The sequence below is a fragment of the Salmo trutta genome, unplaced genomic scaffold (genome assembly GCF_901001165.1).
Source record: "Salmo trutta unplaced genomic scaffold, fSalTru1.1, whole genome shotgun sequence".
Lineage (NCBI taxonomy): Eukaryota > Metazoa > Chordata > Actinopteri > Salmoniformes > Salmonidae > Salmo > Salmo trutta.
The window spans coordinates 2,424,257-2,448,934 of record NW_021822992.1 but is presented as its reverse complement, the minus strand read 5'-3'; the positions used below and the strand labels follow the sequence as shown (position 1 = coordinate 2,448,934).

The 24,678-nt window shown below is 45.3% G+C and overlaps 1 protein-coding gene and 1 pseudogene across 2 annotated transcripts in view; both read right to left on the bottom strand.

The window, feature by feature from the left end:
• Positions 1 to 24,678, bottom strand: part of zgc:110410 (LFG_like domain-containing protein) — a 345,300-nt gene that overhangs the window by 80,900 nt on the left and 239,722 nt on the right. The gene's annotated exons all lie outside the window — the stretch shown is intronic.
• LOC115187939 (tetraspanin-8 pseudogene) lies at positions 10,403 to 11,832 on the bottom strand (annotated as a pseudogene).

The following is a 24,678-nucleotide window of genomic DNA, read 5'->3' as shown; positions in this document are numbered from 1 at the left end:
AAGCTGTTCAGTTACTTAGTACTAACAAGCTGTTCAGTTACATAGTACTACAAGCTGTTCAGTTAATAGTACTAACAAGCTGTTCAGTTTAATTAGTACTACCAAGCTGTTCAGTTTACATAGTACAAGCTGTTCAGTTAATTAGTACTAACAAGCTGTTCAGTTAATTAGTACTAACAAGCTGTTCAGTTAATTAGTACTAACAAGCTGTTCAGTTAATAGTACTACCAAGCTGTTCAGTTAATTAGTACTAACAAGCTGTTCAGTTACATAGTACTACCAAGCTGTTCAGTTAATTAGTACTAACAAGCTGTTCAGTTAATTAGTACTAACAAGCTGTTCAGTTAATTAGTACTAACAAGCTGTTCAGTTAATTAGTACTAACAAGCTGTTCAGTTAATAGTACTACCAAGCTGTTCAGTTAATTAGTACTAACAAGCTGTTCAGTTAATTAGTATAACATTTAGTAATTATACTAAAAGTGTTCATAATGAGTAGTACTAACAAGCTGTTCAGTTAATTAGTACTAACAAGCTGTTCAGTTAATTAGTACTAACAAGCTGTTCAGTTACATAGTACTACCAAGCTGTTCAGTTAATTAGTACTACAAGCTGTTCAGTTACATAGTACTACCAAGCTGTTCAGTTAATTAGTACTAACAAGCTGTTCAGTTAATTAGTACTAACAAGCTGTTCATTAATTAGTACTAACAAGCTGTTCAGTTAATTAGTACTAACAAGCCGTTCATTTACATAGTACTACCAAGCTGTTCAGTTAATTAGTACTACCAAGCTGTTCAGTTAATTAGTACTCACAAGCTGTTCAGTTACATAGTACTAACAAGCGTTCAGTTACATAGTACTACCAAGCTGTTCAGTTAATTAGTACTACCAAGCTGTTCAGTTAATTAGTACTAACAAGCTGTTCAGTTAATTAGTACTAACAAGCTGTTCAGTTACATAGTAATAACAAGCTGTTCAGTTACATAGTACTACCAAGCTGTTCAGTTAATTAGTACTAACAAGCTGTTCAGTTACATAGTACTACCAAGCTGTTCAGTTAATTAGTACTAACAAGCTGTTCAGTTAATTAGTATTCTGCCCCTCAGTGACTGACGGCAGCAGCAGCTCCGCCTCCCCTCAGTGACTGACAGCAGCAGCAGCTCCGCCTCCCCTCAGTGACTGACAGCAGCAGCAGCTCCGCCTCCCCTCAGTGACTGACAGCAGTAGCAGCTCCGCCTCCCCTCAGTGACTGACAGCAGCAGCCTCCCCTCCGTGGGCCCAGGGGCCGTGCGGTCATTGTTTGGGTTGTTTTGCCAGCTATTTTCTGTGAGGGGGAATTGCAGCATAAACAGCACAAAGTAAAGGGCCCGTCGTGGAGACCCTCAAATGTCTGATCAGTCAGAACACCTGGGTCTGCTCTGGTGTCCCTCCCAATGAGTCTCTCACGCCAGATGGCTCACTTCCTCAGCTCAGACTACATCTGCTCTATCAGGTATAGATTGTTTGTATTTATTTGTGTATTTTATTTAACCTTTATATAACTAGGCAAGTCAGTTCAGAACAAATTTGTATTTACAACGACGGCGCTAAAGCTAAAAGCTAATTGTAATTAACTTTGTAAATAAATAATCCTAGCAGTCAAGGGAGCCTGGGAGCTGATAAACCAGACAAGTACATCCAACAAGAGAAGAAGGACAGAGGGATAGACTAGCTAAAACCTTCTCATCTCCGATCTGGTTGGACAAAAAGAATGGCCCATTTTGTTTCCACCCTTTGTTCTTCATCAGGTTAGATTGGGGACCTGGGGTGGCATGGTGTGGGGACTAAAACCTGGGGTGGCATGGTGTGGGGACTAAAACCTGGGGTGACAGGCTGTGGGGACTAAAACCTGGGGTGACATGTTGTGGGGACTAAAACCTGGGGTGCATGCTGTGGGGACTAAAACCTGGGGTGGCAGGGTGACATGCTGTGGGGACTAAAACCTGGGGTGACATGCTGTGGGGACTAAAACCTGGGGTGACATGCTGTGGGGACTAAAACCTGGGGTGACATGCTGTGGGGACTTAAACCTGGGGTGACATGTTGTGGGGACTTAAACCTGGGGTGACATGCTGTGGGGACTAAAACCTGGGGTGACATGCTGTGGGGACTAAAACCTGGGGTGACATGCTGTGGGGACTAAAACCTGGGGTGACATGCTGTGGGGACTAAAACCTGGGGTGACATGCTGTGGGGACTAAAACCTGGGGTGACATGCTGTGGGGACTAAAACCTGGGGTGACATGGTGTGGGGACTAAAACCTGGGGTGACATGCTGTGGGGACTAAAACCTGGGGTGACATGCTGTGGGGACTAAAACCTGGGGTGACATGTTGTGGGGACTAAAACCTGGGGTGACATGCTGTGGGGACTAAAACCTGGGGTGGCAGGCTGTGGGGACTAAAACCTGGGGGCAGGGTGACATGCTGTGGGGACTAAAACCTGGGGTGACAGGGTGACATGCTGTGGGGACTAAAACCTGGGGTGACAGGCTGTGGGGACTAAAACCTGGGGTGGCAGGGTGACATGCTGTGGGGACTAAAACCTGGGGTGACAGGCTGTGGGGACTAAAACCTGGGGTGACAGGCTGTGGGGACTAAAACCTGGGGGACATGCTGTGGGGACTAAAACCTGGGGTGACATGCTGTGGGGACTAAAACCTGGGGTGACATGCTGTGGGGACTTAAACCTGGGGTGGCAGGGTGACATGCTGTGGGGACTAAAACCTGGGGTGACAGTAAGGCGGTACAGTCCAGTAAATAGTGGGAGCCGTACTGGTCAAACAGGAGTCTATCACAATAATGAAAACATAACGTCAAGAAAACTGTTGACTGTTACATCATTATGGACTCCAAAATGGGTGGCATAGCAGCCTACGCTCCAAAATGGGTGGCATAGCAGCCTACGCTCCAAAATGGGTGGCATAGCAGCCTACGCTCCAAAATGGGTGGCATAGCAGCCTATGCTCCAAAATGGGTGACATAGCAGCCTACGCTCCAAAATGGGTGGCATAGCAGCCTACGCTCCAAAATGGGTGGCATAGCAGCCTACGCTCCAAAATGGGTGGCATAGCAGCCTACGCTCCAAAATGGGTGGCATAGCAGCCTAGGCTCCAAATGGGTGGCATAGCAGTCTCCGTTCCAAAATGGGTGGCATAGCAGCCTACGCTCCAAAATGGGTGGCATAGCAGCCTACGCTTCAAAATGGGTGGCAGAGCAGCCTACGCTCCAAAATGGGTGGCATAGCAGCCTACTTTCCAAAATGGGTGGCATAGCAGCCTACGCTCCAAAATGGGTGGCATAGCAGCGACGCTCCAAAATGGGTGGCATAGCAGCCTACGCTCCAAAATGGGTGGCATAGCAGCCTACGCTCCAAAATGGGTGGCATAGCAGCCTACTTTCCAAAATGGGTGACATAGCAACCTACGCTCCAAAATGGGTGGCATAGCAGCCTACGCTCCAAAATGGGTGGCATAGCAGCCTACGCTCTAAAATGGGTGGCATAGCAGCCTACGCTCCAAAATGGGTGGCATAGCAGCCTACTTTCCAAAATGGGTGACATAGCAGCCTACGCTCCAAAATGGGTGGCATAGCAGCCTACGCTCCAAAATGGGTGGCATAGCAGCCTACGCTCCAAAATGGGTGGCATAGCAGCCTACGCTCCAAAATGGGTGGCATAGCAGCCTATGTTCCAAAATGGGTGGCATAGCAGTCTACGCTCCATAATGGGTGGCATAGCAGCCTATGTTCCAAAATGGGTGGCATAGCAGTCTACGCTCCAAAATGGGTGACATAGCAGCCTACGCTCCAAAATGGGTGGCATAGCAGCCTACGCTCCAAAGGGTGGCATAGCAGCCTACGCTCCAAAATGGGTGGCATAGCAGCCTACGCTCCAAAATGGGTGGCATAGCAGCCTACGCTCCAAAATGGGTGGCATAGCAGCCTAGGCTCCAAAATGGGTGTCATAGCAGCCTACGCTCCAAAATGGGTGGCAGAGCAGCCTACGCTCCAAAATGGGTGGCATAGCAGCCTACGCTTCAAAATGGGTGGCAGAGCAGCCTACGCTCCAAAATGGGTGGCATAGCAGCCTACTTTCCAAAATGGGTGGCATAGCAGCCTACGCTCCAAAATGGGTGGCATAGCAGCCGACGCTCCAAAATGGGTGGCATAGCAGCCTACGCTCCAAAATGGGTGGCATAGCAGCCTACGCTCCAAAATGGGTGGCATAGCAGCCTACTTTCCAAAATGGGTGACATAGCAACCTACGCTCCAAAATGGGTGGCATAGCAGCCTACGCTCCAAAATGGGTGGCATAGCAGCCTACGCTCTAAAATGGGTGGCATAGCAGCCTACGCTCCAAAATGGGTGGCATAGCAGCCTACTTTCCAAAATGGGTGACATAGCAGCCTACGCTCCAAAATGGGTGGCATAGCAGCTACGCTCCAAAATAGGTGGCATAGCAGCCTACGCTCTAAAATGGGTGGCATAGCAGCCTACGCTCCAAAATGGGTGGCATAGCAGCCTACGCTCCAAAATGGGTGGCATAGCAGCCTACGCTCCAAAATGGGTGGCATAGCAGCCTCCGCCCCAAAATGGGTGGCATAGCAGCCTACGCTCCAAAATGGGCGGCATAGCAGCCTACGCTCCAAATAGGGTGGCATAGCAGCCTACGCTCCAAAATGGGTGGCATAGCAGCCTACGCTCCACAATGCAATGTGGTAGAGGGGCCAAAAACCGAGCGGACAGCAGTGGACAATCACCAAATGACATCACACTTTGTGGTGTTGTCTCTTTCCCTTCACCGCTGTTTGAAGGCTGGAATATTTGTAAGTGGATGAACCTGTGTGGGTAGCCTTGTAACGGAGTCCTTTGAAGTCATTGACAATCAGATTACAACATCATGACTGGTTGTGTTTATGCCACAATTAAAGGTAGCACATTTAAAAGTTAAATTACAAATCTTTACGACTAGGCCCACAGAGATCCTATTGAATTAATAGAGGTTCTATATGTATTTCTATGATTAGGCCCACAGAGATCCTAATGAATTAATAGAGGTTCTATGTATTTCCATGATTAGGCACAGGGAGACAAACTGTTCAGGTGGAGTGGTGAGGGCCACAGCACAGGGAGAAACTGTTCAGGTGGAGAGCGGTCAATGAAACAAGCCATGTGCATGACTCTCTTTGCCTCCTCTGTGTATCTGTTGTTATTAAGGTCTTCTCTCATTACCCTTTTCACCTCCTTTAGTCAGGGATGGCTCCGTAATCCTTTTCCTTAAAAAAAATAAAGGAGAGCCGCACAGTCTAGGAGATCAGATGCAAAAAATATTTATGTCCAACGTTTCAACAGACAAGCTGTCTTCATCAGGGTATATATGAAGACAGATTGTCTGTCGAAACGTTGGACATAAATATTTTTACATCTGAGCTCCTAGAGTGTGCGGCTCTCCATAATTTTTTTAAATGTTCCACTCCGCTAGCCAGCACCTCGCCTAAATAGGTGTGCGTTTCTTCCGCCTCTAGATTATTCCGTATCCTTTTCCACCAGAACATCACGGGTGATGTGGTCCAGGACAGGCTTGATGGTTGACAATGTCACTCGAGTCTCTGAGACAAGTTCATCTGTAAAACTTGCTCAAAGGTTCAAGGAGTTGGCACAGTTGCTCCATGACACTTATGTCGGCATCCTTGGGCATCAGAATGCCATGTTCCTCTTTCTCCAGCCAGTGTCGCACAGACTGGCTGCTGTTGGCTGAGGAAACGCTCAAGCATCTTGTGTGTCGATCCCCATCGGGTCACCATATCATCATGGATCAGAGCCTTCTGTGGCATGTTGAGGACAGCTTGCTTTTCTCTCAGTTCTCCTCTTCTCCTCCAGCTCCGTGAGAAGCCTTGGACCAGATGACGGCAGGCCTTGACTGCCGTGTCAACTCTCTGAATTTTCAGAGCCTTTGAGATGGCCAGGTTCAAATGATGGCCAAAGCACCCGAAGCCACGGATCTGGGACCTCTTCAAAAGCCTTGATCATGTTTGTTGCGTTGTCTTTCGTGTTGACCCCCCCCCCCCCCCCCTTTCCAGCATATTCTCAAAAAACTCTCTGTGTTGTGAGACAAGTGATCTTCTGGGAAGAACTGTGTTTCCAGGCAGATTGATTCCAGGCAGTCTGGGGTGAGGTAATGGATAGTGGAAGGTGATGTAGGGTTGACCACCCCCACTGGTCCAGAGGTCAGTAGTTGGTCCAGAGGTCAGTAGTTGGTCCAGAGGTCAGTAGTTGGTCCAGAGGTCAGTAGTTGGTCCAGAGGTCAGTAGTTGGTCCAGAGGTCAGTAGTTGGTCCAGAGGTCAGTAGTTGCAGTAAACCATGTGCCTTTGAGCCAAACATTTTCTAACATCAGTTTTAACCTGGTTGTACAGATTTGGGATTTCAGGCTTCGGAAAATAATGCTTGTGATGGCCACTTTGTAGCGAGGCACGGCAACCTTCATCAACCTCAGAAAGCCAGGCCTCTCAACGATATGAAATGGAATCATGTCCTTTGTAATGTCATATGAAAGGGCTGCAGTGAGATCTTGAGTATGTTATGATGTGGGTGCATAAGCAGCCTGCCTTTTAAATGCTTGCTGGAGTTTCTGTGTTTCTGTGTCACAACAGTAGATGAGGAGGGACCAGTAGCATCAGCTGCATACCCACTCTTTAAACAAGGGATAAATAACAAATATACAATATACAAACAAATATATTATTATTATTATTATTGGTGTTACATTATAATTATTCACTCACACACACACACACACACCACACACACACACACACACACACACACACACCACAACACACACACCACACACCACACCACACAAGCAGAGTCTATCTTCTGTGTTGCATTTGAGTATATGCAATGACCCCATGCACAATTTACATAAATACAAATGAGTCTTAAGAAGACAGTGATAGTAATTGCAATGAGCCCAACAATTGACATAAATACAGGAGTCTTGTATTGGAGTCTATAGTGCAGGGATCTCCAACCCTGTTCCTGGAGAGCTACCCTCCTGTAGGTTTTTGCTCCAACCCCGTTCCTGGAGAACTACCCTCCTGTAGGTTTTTGCTCCAACCCTGTTCCTGGAGAACTACCCTCCTGTAGGTTTTTGCTCCAACCACAGTTGTAACTAACCTGGTTCAGTTTATCAACCAGCTAATTATTAGAATCAGGTGTGCTAGATTAGGGTTGGAGGGAAAACCTACAGGAGGGTAGCTCTCCAGGAACAGGGTTGGAGACCCCTGCTATAGTGTTTCTCCTGTTGGAACACTTTTACAACCAAGTCGACGTCTGCTGGATTCTAAATGAACAGATTGTGTTGGTTGGGTGACTAAACTACATAGCGTGTTATCAAGTGCAATGGGCGAATAGAGTCTGCAGACACACGATGCATACAGCAGCAGGACAATGTTTAGTGTTTTTACAAGAGTAGGTAACTGTCACGCCCTGACCTTAGAGATCCTTTTATGTCTCTATTTTGGTTGGTCAGGGTGTGAGTTGGGGTGGGCATTCTATGTCCTTTTTTCTATGTTTGGCATTCTTTGTTTCGGCCGGGTATGGCTCTCAATCAGGGACAGCTGTATATCGTTGTTGCTGATTGGGAGCCATACTTAGGCAGCCTGTTTTCCTTTGGGTTTTGTGGGTGGTTATTTTCTGTTTAGTCATTTGTTACCTGGCAGAACTGTTTGGCTGTTGTCTTTTGTTTATTTGTAGAGTGTTCTCGTTTTCCATTAAATTACAAAGATGAGCACTAACCACACTGCGCCTTGGTCTACTCCATTCAACAGCCGTTACAGTAACACTAAAAGCTGCAGCTAACATTATTGAAAAGCTATTAGCAAGTTAAACAGACAAACCATGACATTTTCCCCCATTCCGAAGTCCCCACATCAGGCATTGAGCTAAAAGTTAACTTACCTTGCATTCGCTATGAAGTAGTGGGTGGTGGTCACAAAGATGACTCAAAAGATTTTAAGTGTTGCCCCCTTTTGCAGCGAGTTTTGTTTTTTGTTCTGCGGACAGGATGACCATCTTCGATTAAGTTTCCCTCAGCACACTTGTAAAACTCAAAATACGACCACACTTCAGATTTGGTCCTCTTAGAAGGCTGACAAATCTCCCGAGCGCTGTCGCTGCCTTCCGCCATGTTTTCACACAAATCAAATCTCCCGAGCGCTGTCGCTGCCTTCCGCCATGTTTTCACACAAATCAAATCCCACGTTGCAGCTCTGCCGGCGTCAGACCGTATTTACCGGGAGTTTTTCAAACCGCGGTAATCAAACACGGTTTTAATGATAATTAACATTTGAAACGGTAATACTAGCCGTCGGGAAACGCTAAACAATACATGAATTGCACTATAACGGTGACAAACGGTTCCCACAAACTGTTAGGGCCTACATAAAGCCTTCCCAACAGCAGAGTCCCAACAGCAGAGTCCCAACACCTTACCACTGCTACACCTGGCTATCAGCGGAGCCTTGTCTGGCAGCGGAACAGTTCATTCAGCCTCATTTACTGACGTTAAAAAAACAGCTGATATGGCTGACTTGCTTAAACAAATGTGGTTTCCACTGACAATTGAGATGTACAAACTATGGCATAAGGGGACGACGAGCGGATAAGAGGCAATCCGTAATTTCGATTAAGACAATGAGCGAGCTAGGACGGACGTAACGTTAGTCAATAATAACTATTTGTTTAGCACTTTTGAAATGTACAGCGACAGAATTCATAGCATGGGCCGTTCTTACAGTGCTCTCCCTGTACACCAAGTTAGAACCGTAGGATAAATAAAGGGGGCATATAAGCAGACAATGAAAGCTCTTACAATATTCGATGACTACATTTCTCTAAAACAGGTTATAGGCAACAGTAGAACAGTCAGAACAGTAGGCGAAATTAAGAGGGGTAAATAGACCAAATTATTAGGATGAGGCACATTATAAGGATGAAGCTACTAACATCTTATTTTTTTGTCATTTTTTTTAGCAGACGCTCTTATCCAGAGCAACTTACAGTAGTGAATGTATACATTTCATTTCTAATTTTTTTTTTCCGTACTGGCCCCCCGTGGGAATCAAACCCACAACGCTGGCGTTGCAAACACCATGCTCTACCAACTGAGCTACTGAGTGTATGTTACTACGCAGCATACACTTAATATTACTTTCTTAGCTATAGTACACATCTCCCTGGCATTACATCATTTATGAAGCCTCATAGAATACATTTTTTGGACTCACATTGTTGTGCTGTGGTGACTTGAACAGGAAGGTGGCGCGACGGTCCTCAGAGCAGTTGTCTTGAGCGCGGAACAAATCATGCTTCATCGACAGCATGGCCAACGTTGAATGTTTATCATTTTAAACTTGGAAAAGAGACACTTAATCTTAGACTTGGGATCACACAGCCACTGTCACCGATTCCTTCCAAACCACTCGTTGAATTTGCGGTTTCCAACTTGTTGTACAATGTTTATGTCCTATGGCCGATGAGCACCATACGTTTTATTTATAATTTCTCTTCTTAATTTCTTTTCATATGACAAGGATTAAAAAGGATTTGCCAGTAAATTGTCAACTTGATTCACGACGATGACTGCTAGCTTGCTAGCTAAGATTTTGAAAGTATGATGTTGACATGATCAGTCCAATCAAAGCTACTGTACATATAACGTGATTTGACGTCATTTTATCTGTGGCCAATGACCTTGAGCCTTCTTGGATGGGTACCTCTATGGCAGCAGCCGAAGGGCTAGACTGTTCAATGTCTCCTCTTACACTTGGCAGTGACGTAAAGTCTCCATGAGTGACAGAACACTGATCCAATCATGGCGCAACGCTCTGTATTTTCCACTGGCTTGCCCCACCGCCACAGAAAGCACTGAGCTGGGCTGAAACACCTGCATTTTGGAGCTGCTTTACTCAACAACAAAAAGAAAGAGACCATGTTTGTATGTGGCTTTATTAACTCAATGATATATATGATTTTTGACATTGTTTGCAAAATGATATGTGACACGTATTAATGCCAAAATAACATGCAAAACAGGCAAACCACCCCCCCACCCCCCCACCCCCCAAAAATGTGGGACTCAAACACCTGAATGACAGGTCATCACTTATAATAAGTAAAAGTACAAATCATTTCAAATTCTTTATATTAAAACAACCAGATGGTGCCATTTTCATGTTTTTTTATTTATTTACAGAAAGTCAGGGACACACTGCATCACTCCATCATTATAAATGAAGCGTTTGTGTTTAGTGAGCCAGATCAGAGGCAGTAGGGATGGACCAGGGATGTTCTCTTGATAACGTGAATTGGACCATTTTCCTGTCAAAATGTAACAAGTTACTTTTGGGTGTCAGGGATCAAAATAACATTATTAGTGAAGTAAAAGTAAAAGTTGTCAAAAATATAAATAGCAAAGTAAAGTACAGATACCCCCAAAAAACTACTTAAGTAGTACTTTAAAGTATTTTTACACCACTGAGTGTATGACCATCACAGGCACCTAATTCAGAGAAAAGTATTGAGCAGTAGAAAATTAATTAACTTTATAAAAAAAATACATAAATGCATGTTCAATGAGATATGGATTAATCAACTTCAGGTCAAGAAACTGCCATCATTTATCATAAATCAGAAACCCAAATCAGATTGTCATTTGGCACAGGTATATGATATAGGTAAACGTAATGGATGCATTACAATACAAAGCAACGTTCAGCAGGGTTGGAGTCAAGTCCACCTCAATTCCAGTCAGTTTAGTATAGTGTAGATGTACCTATGTTAAGGTGGTATAGTTAGTGTAGATGTACCTATGTTAAGGTGGTATAGTATAGTGTAGATGTACCTATGTTAAGGTGGTATAGTATAGTGTAGATGTACCTATGTTAAGGTGGTATAGTATAGTGTAGATGTACCTATGTTAAGGTGGTATAGTATAGTGTAGATGTACCTATGTTAAGGTGGTATAGTATAGTGCAGCTGTACCTATGTTAAGGTGGTATACGTCTCCCCAATCTGGCAAAACAGGGTCATGGCGAAGGCCATTCCAAAGATCATCAAGCCTGCGATGCCAAATGCAATCCCCAGGGTGATGAATGTACCCTTCGCCATGACTGACGTCACCAACTTGATACAAGGTCTCAAGTACACTTTGCGTCGTCCATCTGCGAGTTTGCACTCCTGACTGGTGTCGCGGCAGTCACAAGAGACGGGGACTGTTGAGCCCCAGTCTGAAGGTCCATGGATCAGTCCACAACACTTTGCCTGCTCTTCCACTTTCTGCATGAACGTCTGGAACAAAGACGACTGGTTGCTCAGCGGTAGCAGCTTCTCCGTCAACCATTCCTCAATCTTCTTCACTCCGACAGCTCCCAGGATTCCAACGATCATCAGGAGGATGAAGATGAGGAGCAGCCCGACGAAGAAGAGCATGAGCATGACGCGACTTTCCCTGACGGCTCCAAAGCAGCCCAGGAAGCCAAGCACCGTGATGATGGTACCGACGGCTATCAGCAGGTTCAGCCCCGGTAACAACCCCCCCAACACAGGGTTCACTTTGAGGTAGATGGAGACCCCAAGGATGATGCATCCACTCATCCAGAACAGTAGGTTGAAAACAAAGAGTAGGTACTTGATACATTTGTTCACAGCCATCTTCTAAGCTTCCAACAGCCAGGCAAGACGTGACGTGACAGAACAACTAGAAGATGTATTGTGTGAAGGGGTGAGTGAACCGGATCTGTCACCTAGTGAAAAATAACAACCCGAAGCTGTAGGTGTGGCTACTGACTTCTCATTCCAGAAACCAACCGTTTTCTCCTTATGGTGAAACCCCCAACGGCAGCAAAGAAAAACGTCTAAATACTGACCCTGGTTCAGCCCTCTGCTAGACTACTTCAACAAAGAAACACGCCTAAATACTGACCCTGGTTCAGCCCTCTGCTTGACTACTTCAACAAAGAAACACGCCTAAAAACTGACCCTGGTTCAGCCCTCTGCTAGACTACTTCAACAAAGAAACACGTCTAAATACTGACCCTGGTTCAGCCCTCTGCTAGACTACTTCAACAAAGTCTGAGCAGTGAGCTCAGCTTGAGGGTGTTAGATTTAAACGCATGACTATGCAAAGACTTCAGCAGTATCCTGTATGACATGCAAATCATTTTTAACATGCCCTGAAGACTCTCTTCTTGCAAACGGTTCAGGTTAATCATGACAAACCAGCCTCCACCTGAACAGTTTCTCTCCCTGTGCTGTGGCCCTCACCAGCCTCACCTACCTGAACAGTTTCTCTCCCTGTGCTGTGGCCCTCACCACTCTCCACCTGAACAGTTTCTCTCCCCGTGCTGTGGCCCTCACCACTCTCCACCTGAACAGTTTCTCTCCCCGTGCTGTGGCCCTCACCACTCTCCACCTGAACAGTTTCTCTCCCTGTGCTGTGGCCCTCAAACACTCTACCTGAACAGTTTTCTCTCCCTGTGCTGTGGCCCTCACCACTCTCCACCTGAACAGTTTCTCTCCCCGTGCTGTGGCCCTCACCACTCTCCACCGAACAGTTTCTCTCCCCGTGCTGTGGCCCTCACCACTCTCCACCTGAACAGTTTCTCTCCCCACGCTGTGGCCCCAAAACCCTCCACCTGAACAGTTCTCTCCCCGTGCTGTGGCCCTCACCACTCTCCACCTGAACAGTTTCTCTCGACGTGCTGTGGCCCTCACCACTCTCCACCTGAACAGTTTCTCTCCCCGTGCTGTGGCCCTCACCACTCTCCACCTGAACAGTTTCTCTCGACGTGCTGTGGTCCTCACCACTCTCCACCTGAACAGTTTCTCTCCCCGTGCTGTGGCCCTCACCACCCTCCACCTGATCCACAGAGACTAAAGGACTATGTACTCTATGCTGCACACTGTATCAAGCCACATATAATAACTGCACTTGTTTCATCTGAACACAACCCTGCATTACACACTGTACATAGGCCCCTATCATTGCACTACATTACGGAGCATCCCTACCTCTGCAGGTAGATATTTATAATTTGTTCTGGAGGCGACGCTGCAGAGGGTTCACTAGCTGGAACACAAAGTCATAAAATCTGATTTGATACCAAACCTTAACCACACTGCTAAATCTAATTCCTAACCCTAACCTTAAATTGAGACTAAAAAGCATACATTTTTACAATATAGCCAATTTTAACTTTGCAGCTGGCACATCTACAGGTGCGGAAATCGCTCGGTTTTACCCTCCAGGACAAGACTCATCCCAATAAACGTCACCCTGAAAAGATGCCCATCACTAGCAGAACCCACTAGCAGAACCCACGCAGAACCCACTAGCAGAACCCACTAGCAGAACCCACTAGCAGAACCCACTAGCAGAACCCACTAGCAGAACCCTTTCACCAAGTAACATTCTGAGTCTGTGCAGATGTACATACCAGGTGAAGGTGATTCTGAACAAAATGGCATAGAACATATAAATTCCAAAAGTTCCGCAGTCATTCCCATGGGTCGAGAGAAGAGGTCCCTGAACAGTTGGTTGTATTCATGCAAGTCATATTGGGTTGAAGATATTGACGTTTTAAGGAAATATTTTTTGACAAAATGAATTAAAATTCAAATAAATAGACACGTTTTTTTTTTATTGCTGTGGATTGGACAGGTGAGATCCCTGAACCAATAACAGTTGGTTGTATTCATGCAAGTCGTATGGGTTGGAAGCTATTGAAGACAAGAGGTCACTGAACAAAGTCAAATTGGTTCAAGATCTCGATGTCATGCAATAATAGGCATTGCAATTTTAAGACGGTCCCTTAACCCTCAGTTTTAGGACGGTCCCTTAACCCTCAGAGCAGTGGGGAGCAACATTTCACCTACAAAAAAATACGACACTGAAATGCATAAACATGCGGTGTAACTTGTTCACTATCATCAGCTAGTTTAGGAAATGTGGTTTCTATCATCCTGGCTCCTTTGAAGAGGTATTGATGACCAACGTCTGAATCTTTAATATAAAAGTTAAATATAGAGTAGTCACACTGAGCCTAAATAACAGCTCTGTGTTCTATAAAGGATATTATGGGGGAGGGCAGCACCTCAGAACATCCTCACACACACACACACACACACACACACACACACACACCACACACACACACAACACACACACACCACCACACACACACACACACACACACAATTGCCTCTAAACACTGACTCCAGCCAAACAGAATGTATTAATCACTCTTAAAGGTGAGTTAGGCAAAACAGTCCTACTGGCCTCCCCAGACTGAAACACTGACTCCAGCCAGACAGAACATATTAAACAGTCCTACTGGTCGCCCCAGACTGAAACACTGACTCCAGCCAGACAGAACATATTAAACAGTCCTACTGGCCGCCCCAGACTGAAACACTGACTCCAGCCAGACAGAACATATTAAACAGTCCTACTGGTCGCCCCAGACTGAAACACTGACTCCAGACCAGACAGAACATATTAAACAGTCCTACTGGTCGCCCCAGACTGAAACACTGACTCCAGCCAGACAGAACATATTAAACAGTCCTACAGACTGATGTGCAATGATGTCTGAGGGAAAAACACAGTGTAAGTTGAACTAACGTCTTTGTTGTTGTAATATCGCTAACGGACGTGGTAGTTTCACCGCTTTGGTTTCCAGCTTTAAGAAATAAATAATGTAGATAATCAAATGAATCAAATCACCGGGAGGCAACGCTGAGTGAATCTGTGAGTTTTTATGTGTACAGACGTGGGCGGTGGTGTTTGCTGAGTTCTTCGGATTAGGGGAGTGATATTTTAATAGTTGGGTCTCTCTCGCTCTCTCTCACCCTCCCTCCCTCCCTCACCCTCCCCCCTCCCTCACCCTCCCTCCCTCTCCCACCCACCCTCCCTCCCTCTCTCATCCTCCCTCACCCGCCCTCCCTCCCTCTCCCACCCGCCCTCCCTCCCCCTTCCTCACCCTCCCTCCCTCCCTCACCCTCCCCCTCCCTCCCCCTTACTCCCTCCCCCTCCCTCCCTCCCTCCCTCCCTCTCTCATCCACCTCCTCCTCTCCCTCCCTCTCTCATCCCACTCCCCCCCCTCCTCCCCCTCCCTCTCACCCTCCCTCCCTCCCTCCCTCTCTCACCCTCCCTCCCTCTCTCTCCCCCCCACCCACCCTCCCTCTCTCTCACCCCCCCCCTCTCCCACCCTCCCTCCCTCTCTCACCCTCACCCTCCCTCCCTCCCTCTCTCACCCACCCACCCTCCCTCCCTCTCACCTCCCTCCCTCCCTCTCTCACCCTCCCTCCCTCTCTCACCCCCCTCCCTCTCCCCCCTCCCTCCCTCTCTCACCCTCACCCTCCCTCCTCTCTCACCCACCCCCCTCCCTCCCTCTCACCCTCTCTCCCTCCCTCTCTTCAAATCCATACCATTTCTCTGCGTTTTCTTTAATGAAAGACAAAACAATTACTGAACTAAATGACTATTGCCCCATAGCACTCACTTTCTGTCATCATGAAATGCTTTGAGAGACTAGTCAAGGATCATATCACCTCCACCTTATCGGTCACCCGAGACACACTTCAATTTGCAAACCGCCCCACAGGTCCACAGATGACGCAATCGCATCACACTGCCCTATCCCATCTGTACAAGAGGAATACCTATGTAAGAATGCTGTTCATTGACTACAGCTCAGCATTTAACACCATAGTACCCTCCAAGCTCATTATCAAGCTGGGGGCCCTGGGTCTCAACCCCGCCCTGTGCAATTGGGTCCTGGACTTTCTGATGGACCACCCCCAGGTGGTGAAGGTAGGAAACAACATCTCCACTTCGCTGACTCTCAACACTGGGGCCCCACAAGGGTGCGTGCTCAGCCCCCCTCCTGTACTCCCTGTTTCACCCACAACTACGTGGCACGCACGCATCCAACTCAAATCATCAAGTTTGCAGACGACACAACAGTAGTGGGCGTGATTACCAACAACGACGAGACTGCCCTCACCTCCTCCCGGTAGGCTCTTGGAATGAGGTGTCAGGAAAACAACCTCTCACTCAATGTCAAAAAAACAAAGGACATGATCGTGGACTTCAGGAAACAGCAGAGGGAGCACCCCCCTATCACATCGACGGGGACAGCAGTGGAGAAGGTGTAAAGTTTTAAGTTCCTCGGCGTACACATCACAGACAAACTGAAATGGTCCACCCACACAGACAGTGTGGTGAAGAAGGCGCAACAGCGCCTCTTCAACCTCAGGAGGCTGAAGAAATGTGGCTAGTCACCCAAACCCTGACAAACTTTTACAGATGCACATCGAGAGCATCCTGTTGGGCTGCATCACCGCCTGGTACGGCAACTGCACTGCCCTCAACCGCAAGGCTCTCCAGAGGGTGGTGCGGTCTGCACAACGCATCACCGGGGGCAAACTACCTGCCCTCCAGGACACCTACACCACACGATGTCACAGGAAGGCCCAAAAAATATCATCAAGGACAACAACCACCCGAGCCACTGCCTGTTCACACCACTACCATCCAGAAGGTGAGGTCAGTACAGGTGCACCAAAAGCTGGGACCGAGAGACTGAAAAACAGCTTCTCTCAAAGCCATCAGACTGCTAAACAGCAATCACTAACTCAGAGAAGCTTCTGCCTACATTGAGACCCAATCACTGGACACTTTAACAAATGGATCACTAGTCAGTAATATATGCCACTGTAAATAATGACACTTTAATAATGTTTACATATCTTACATTACTCATATCACATGTATATACTGTATTTTATACCATCTATTGCACCTTGCCTATGCCTCTCAGCCATCGCTCATCCATATACTTATATGTACATATTCTCATTCACCCCTTTAGATGTGTGTGTATTAGGTAGTGGTTGGGGAATTGTTAGATTACTTGTTAGAATTACTGCACTGTCGGAACTAGAAGCACAAGCATTTTGCTACACTCGCATTAACATCTGCTAACCATGTGTATGCGACCAATAAAATGTGATTTGATTTGGAGTTTACTTGGGTTTTAATCCATCACTGTGACACTGTAGGTTGGGGGGGAGGACAGTATAACTGATCACATTATGAAAGACAAGTACTGTAATTTTGAATTCCGTGAGTGTGGAAGAGGTGAAAATAAATATTGTTGTCTATCAACAATGACAAGCCACTTGGATGGAAAATTACTGAGGATAAAGCGAATGATATTGCCATATCTTCAATCTAATCCTACTAGAAAGTGTCTGCCCTCAGGCTTGGGATGGAAGAAAAAGTAATTCTGCTACCCAAGAATAATAAAGCCTCCTTTTACTGGCTCAAATAGGCCGACAATCAGTCTGTTAAAAACCCTTAGAATACTTTTGGAAAAAATTGTGTTTGACCAGATACAATGTTATTTGCTGTAAACAAATTGACAACAAACTTTCAGCACGCTTATAGAGAAGGACATTCAACAAGCACGGCCACTTACCGCAAATGATTGGCTGAGAGAAATTGATGATAAAAAGATGTGTGGGAGCTGTTTTGTTAGACTTGCAGCTTTTGACGTTATTGATCATAGTCTGCTGCTGGAAAAACGTATGTGTTATGGCGTTACACCCCCTGACTATATTGTGGATAAAGAGTTACCTATCTAACAGAACACAGAGGGTGTTCTTTAATGGAAGCCTCTCCAACAATATCCAGGTAGAATCAGGAATTCCCCAGGGCAACTGTCTAGGCCCCCTTACTTTTTTCATACTTACTAATGACATGCCACTGGGCTTTGAGCCAATGTGTCCTTTCGTATCGGATGACACAACACTATACATGTCGGCTACTACAGAAACTCAAATCCACTGCAACACTTAACAAATAGCTGCCAGTTAGTTTCAGAACGGGTGGCAAGGAATAAGTTTTGTCCTAAATATTTCAAAACTAAAATCATTGCATTTGGAACAAATCATTCACTAAACCTTAAACCTCAAATAAATCTTGTAATAAATAATGTGGAAATTGAGCAAGTTGAGATGACTAAACTGTTTGGAGTAACCCTGGATTGTAAACTGTCATGATCAAAACATGTTGATACAACAGTAGCTAAGATTGGGGAGACATCTGTTCATAATAAAGCGCTAGACTACTGTTCAGTCTTGTGGTCAGGTGCCACAAAGAGGACTTTGGAAAATTACAATTGTCTCAGAACAAGGCAGCACGGCTGGCCCTTAAATGTACACAGAGAGCTAACATTAATAATATGCATGTCAATCTCTCATGGCTCAAAGTGGAGGAGAGATTGACTTCATCACTACTTGTTTTTGTAAGAAGTGTTGACAAACTGAATGCAGCGAGGTGTCTGTTTAAACTACTAGCACACAGCTCAGACACCCCATGCATACCCCACAAGACATGCCACCAGAGGTCTATCTAAACTACTAGCACACAGCTCAGACACCCCATGCATACCCCACAAGACATGCCACCAGAGGTCTCTTCGCAGTCCCCAAGTCCATAACAGACTATGGGAGGCGTACGGTACCACATAGAGCCATGGCTACATGGAACTCTATTCCACATCAGGTAACTGATAAAAAAATACCCTTATGGAACAGCAGGGACTGGAGAGACACACACACAGGCACAGACACACACACACATGATAAGACACACACTTTACATGTAACACTGGATGTTGTATTGTAGATATGTGATAGTGGAGTAGTGGCCTGAGGAACACGCTACATGTATTGTGTAAAGTGTTATGAAATGTAATGTCATGTAATATTTTAAACTGTATATAACTGCCTTAACCCTGGTGTCCTGGCTAATTCCCAATCTGGCTCTCATACCATCATGGCCCCCTAATCATCCCCTGTTTCTAATTGGCTCTTCATACCCCCTTCCTCTCCCCTGTAACTATTCCCCAGGTTGAAGAGTGTAAATTAGAATGTGTTCTCGGTCAATTTACCTTGTAAAATAGGGTCAAATATATAGACATACAGTATTTCCAGCTACAGTATAAGCACATATGTTAAAGGGTTATCCTCTTTACAATGCATTCAAATGAGTCTCGCCAGCAGGGTTTGTCTACAACGAGCTAGTTTAGTATTCCATGGAATTCTCTCTCCCATTCATCTCTATATGGAGGATTCAAATGAACCTAACTGGCAGTAAATTAGCATTTGTTGCCAAGGGAATCGCCAACGCTGAGTGTGATAGAGAGAGAGAGAGAGAGAGAGAGCAGTTATCCAATCACAATGTTGATCATCCTGATTCAGCTGGCACTGGGTGGAGGGGGCAGAGAGGGGGGAGGGAAGGGAGAGATGTGGGGGAGGGGACAGAGAGGGGAGAAGTGTCAGACATGGTAACGGGGGAGACGGATACATTTCTGTGTATTTATTAAGGATCCTCATTAGTTCCTGTCAAGGCAGCAGCTACCCTGGATTAGACCCTTTTTTTTCAATTTTCTCCTGAAATGACATACCCAAATCTAACTGCCTGTAGCTCAGGCCCTGAAGCAAGGATATGCATATTCTTGGTACCATTTGAAAGGAAACACTTTGAAGTTTATGGAAATGTGAAATGTCATAGAATATAAAACAATAGATCTGGTAAAAGATAATACAAAGAACAAACTAACCGTTCTTTTGTATTTTTTTGGTACCGTCATCTTTGAAATGCAAGAGAAAGGCCATAATGTATTATCCAGCCCAGGTGCAATTTAGATTTTGGCCACTAGATGGCATCAGTGCATTTCTGTTCAAACTTTTGTGTCAAGACTGCCCAAATGTGCCTAATTTGTAATTAATAACTTTTCATGTTCAAAATTGTGCACTCTGCTCAAACAATAGCATGGTATTCTTTCACTGTAATAGCTACTGTAAATTGGACCGTGCAGTTAGATTAACAAGAATTTAACACCCCTACTCCATCTGAAAGACGGCACCCTACACAGGGCAATGTCCCCAATCACGGCCCTGGGGCATTGGGATATGTTTTCGTCCAGACGAAAGAGTGCCTCCTAGTGGCCTGGTCCTCCAACACCACCTCCAGCAGCTTCTAGCCTCCATCCAGGGACTGACCAGGACCGACCCTGCTTAGCGCAGCATCTGGTCTCCCATCCAGGGACTGACCAGGACCGACCCTGCTTAGCGCAGCATCTGGTCTCCCATCCAGGGACTGACCAGGACCGACCTTGCTTAGCGCAGCATCTGGTCTCCCATCCAGTGACTGACCAGGACCGACCCTGCTTAGCGCAGCATCTGGTCTCCCATCCAGGGACTCTGCTGAACCTGTCTCCACAGTGTCCTCTAACAGCTCAATAGAAGGCTCAGAACAATCCTGGGTCTCGTTTTCCTCTATTCGTCGCATCCGTCTCCTGGCAACGGACCATAAAACACACTAAAGGATGCACATTAGCAGAGACAGAATTGAATCAGGCTCACAGGAGCAGCCTTAACACATGTTGTTGGATATTCAATTCAATTAGGCTATTGAAGCCAGTGGGATATAATGGTAGCAGCTACAGTAGGCTGGGGAGAACAAGGGGAACAGCTTGATAAGGACAGATAATATCTGATGGTGGGTGCATGACGCCTTGGGTTGCAAAAATCTAGAAACAAAAATCCAAGTTGAAAGATTCCTGGAATCTGGAGAGAATAAGCAGGAAATACAGTAATCGAGATATCCTGGGAATTCTGCGAAAGTTACTGAAATGTTGCAGCCGTAAAAACACCTCTGCAAGTCAGTATAGTCGATTACCTACAGGATATTACCTACAGGATATTACCTACAGGATATTACCTACAGGATATTACCTACAGGATATTACCTACAGGATATTACCTACAGGATATCTTGTATGAGCCACGTGTGACTGCTTTGACGTCAGAGACTGCTCCCAAAATGGCACCCTATTCCCTGCATAGTGCACTACTTTAGACTAGGGCCCTATTCCCTGCATAGTGCACTACTTTAGACTAGGGCCCTATTCCCTGCATAGTGCACTACTTTAGACTAGGGCCCTATTCCCTGCATAGTGCACTACTTTAGACCAGAGCCCTATTCCCTGTATAGTGCACTACTTTAGACTAGGGCCCTATTCCCTGTATAGTGCACTACTTTTGACTAGGGCCCAATTCCCTGCATAGTGCACTACTTTAGACCCGGGCCTGTAGGGAATAGGGTGCCATTTGTGACATGGACACAGCGTCACATTCCCTCCACCATAATGTTGTCTCTGACAGTGTTTGGCTTCCCTCCACCATAAAGGCCTGCACCCTTCACACCTCTTCACCTCCCTCTCTCTCTCTGGGGGTCCACTGGGACTGTGTGTCTCTCTTATGAATCTCTAGTCACACAGAGGATGTCCACCCTTCATTCTCCATGTTATTACAGTCCTATAACACATACTGTTCATTCTCCATGTTATTACTATACAGTCCTATAACACATACTGTTCATTCTCCATGTTATTACTATACAGTCCTATAACACATACTGTTCATTCTCCATGTTATTACTATACAGTCCTATAACACATACTGTTCATTCTCCATGTTATTACTATACAGTCCTATAACACATACTGTTCATTCTCCATGTTACTATACAGTCCTATAACACATACTGTTCATTCTCCATGTTATTACAGTCCTATAACACATACTGTTCATTCTCCATGTTACTATACAGTCCTATACCACATACTGTTCATTCTCCATGTTATTACAGTCCTATACCACATACTGTTCATTCTCCATGTTATTACAGTCCTATACCACATACTGTTCATTCTCCATGTTACTATACAGTCCTATACCACATACTGTTCATTCTCCATGTTATTACAGTCCTATACCACATACTGTTCATTCTCCATGTTATTACAGTCCTATAACACATACTGTTCATTTCCATGTTATTACAGTCCTATACCACATACTATTCATTCTCCATGTTACTACAGTCAGTCCTATACTGTAAGTCTGGAAACTACACTTCACTGGATGGGTCCTTGGCTGAAGGTTGTTTTTGCAAATTTCTGCGTTCCCTACTACTCTGTGCTGAACAAGGTGGTCTGGTAGAGGATATCCTGTTATAGACAGGGTGGTAGAGGATATATCCTGTTATAGACAGGGTGGTCTGGTAGAGGATATATCCTGTTATAAACAGGGTGGTAGAGGATATATCCTGTTATAGACAGGGTGGTAGAGGATATATCCTGTTATAGACAGGGTGGTAGAGGATATATCCTGTTATAGACAGGGTGGTAGATGATATATCCTGTTATAGACAGGGTGGTAGAGGATAATCCTGTTATAGACAGTAGGGTGGTAGAGGATATATCCTGTTATAGACAGGGTGGTGAGGATATATCCTGTTATAGACAGGCGGATAGGATATATCCTGTTATAGACAGGGTGGTAGAGGATATATCCTGTTATAGACAGGGTGGTAGAGGTTATATCCTGTTATAGACAGGGTGGTAGAGGATATATCCTGTTATAGACAGGGTGGTAGAGAATATATCCTGTTATAGACACGGTGGTAGAGGATATATCCTGATATAGACAGGGTGGTAGAGGATATCCTGTCATAGACAGGGTGGTTGGTAGAGGATATATCCTGTTATAGACAGTGGTGGAGAGGATATATCCTGTTATAACACAGGGTGGTAGAGGATATATCCTGTTATAGACAGGGTGGTCTGGTAGAGGATATATCCAGTTATAGACAGGGTGGTAGAGGTATATCCTGGTTATAGACAGGGTGGTAGGATATATCCTGTTATAGACAGGGTGGTAGAGGATATATCCTGTTATAACAGGGTGGTAGAGGATATATCCTGTTATAAACAGGGGTAGAGGATATATCCTGTTATAGACAGGGTGGTATAGGATATATCCTGTTATAACAGGGTGGTAGAGGATATATCCTGTTATAGACAGGGTGGTACAGGATATCTCCTGTTATAGACAGGGTGGTAGAGGATATATCCGTTATAGACAGGGTTAGAGGATCTATAGACAGGGTGGTATAGGATTATCCTGTTATAGACAGGGTGGTAGAGGATATATCCTGTTATAGACAGGGTGGTAGAGGATATATCCTGTTATAGACAGGGTGGTAGAGGATATATCCTGTTATAGACAGGGTGGTAGAGGATATATCCTGTTATAGACAGGGTGGTAGAGGATATATCCTGTTATAGACAGGGTGGTATTGTTTTGAGGATATATCCTGCTATAGGGTGGAGAGAATATATCCTGTTATAGACAGGGTAGAGGATATATCCTGTTATAGACAGGGTGGTGGGAGGATATATGCTGTTATAGACAGGGTGGTAGAGGATATATCCTGTTATAGACAGGGTGGTCTGGTAGAGGATATATCCTGATATAGACAGGGTGGTAGAGGATATATCCTGATATAGACAGGGTGGTAGAGGATATATCCTGATATAGACAGGGTGGTAGAGGATATATCCTGTTATAGACAGGGTGGTAGAGGATATATCCTGTTATAGACAGGGTGGTATAGGATATATCCTGTTATAGACAGGGTGGTAGAGGATATATCCTGTTATAGACAGGGTGGTAGAGGATATATCCTGGTATAGACAGGGTGGTAGAGGATATATCCTGTTATAGACAGGGTGGTAGAGGATATATGCTGTTATAGACAGGGTGGTAGAGGATATATCCTGTTATAGACAGGGTGGTAGAGGATATATCCTGTTATAGACAGGGTGGTAGAGGATATATCCTGTTATAGACAGGGTGGTCTGGTAGAGGATATATCCTGTTATAGACAGGGTGGAGAGGATATATCCTGTTATAAACAGGGTGGTAGAGGATATATCCTGATATAGACAGGGTGGTAGAGGATATATCCTGTTATAGACAGGGTGGTAGAGGAATATCCTGTTATAGACAGGGTGGTAGAGGATATATCCTGATATAGACAGGGTGGTCTGGTAGAGGATATATCCAGTTATAGACAGGGTGGTAGAGGATATATCCAGTTATAGACAGGGTGGTCTGGTAGAGGATATATCCAGTTATAGACAGGGTGGTCTGGTAGAGGATATATCCTGTTATAGACAGGGTGGTCTGGTATAGGATATATCCTGTTATAGACAGGGTGGTAGAGGATATATCCTGTTATAGACAGGGTGGTAGAGGATATATCCTGTTATAGACAGGGTGGTAGAGGATATATCCTGTTATAGACAGGGTGGTATAGGATATATCCTGTTATAGACAGGGTGGTAGAGGATATATCCTGTTATAGACAGGGGGTAGAGGATATATCCTGTTATAGACAGGGTGGTAGAGGATATATCCTGTTATAGACAGGGTGGTAGAGGATATAACCTGTTATAGACAGGTGGTAGAGGATATATCCTGCTATAAACAGGGTGGAGAGAATATATCCTGTTATAGACAGGGTGGTAGAGGATATATCCTGTGTATAGACAGGGTGGTAGAGGATATATCCTGTTATAAACAGGGTGGAAAAGGATATATCCTGTTATAGACAGGGTGGTAGAGGATATATCCTGGTATAGACAGGGTGGTAGAG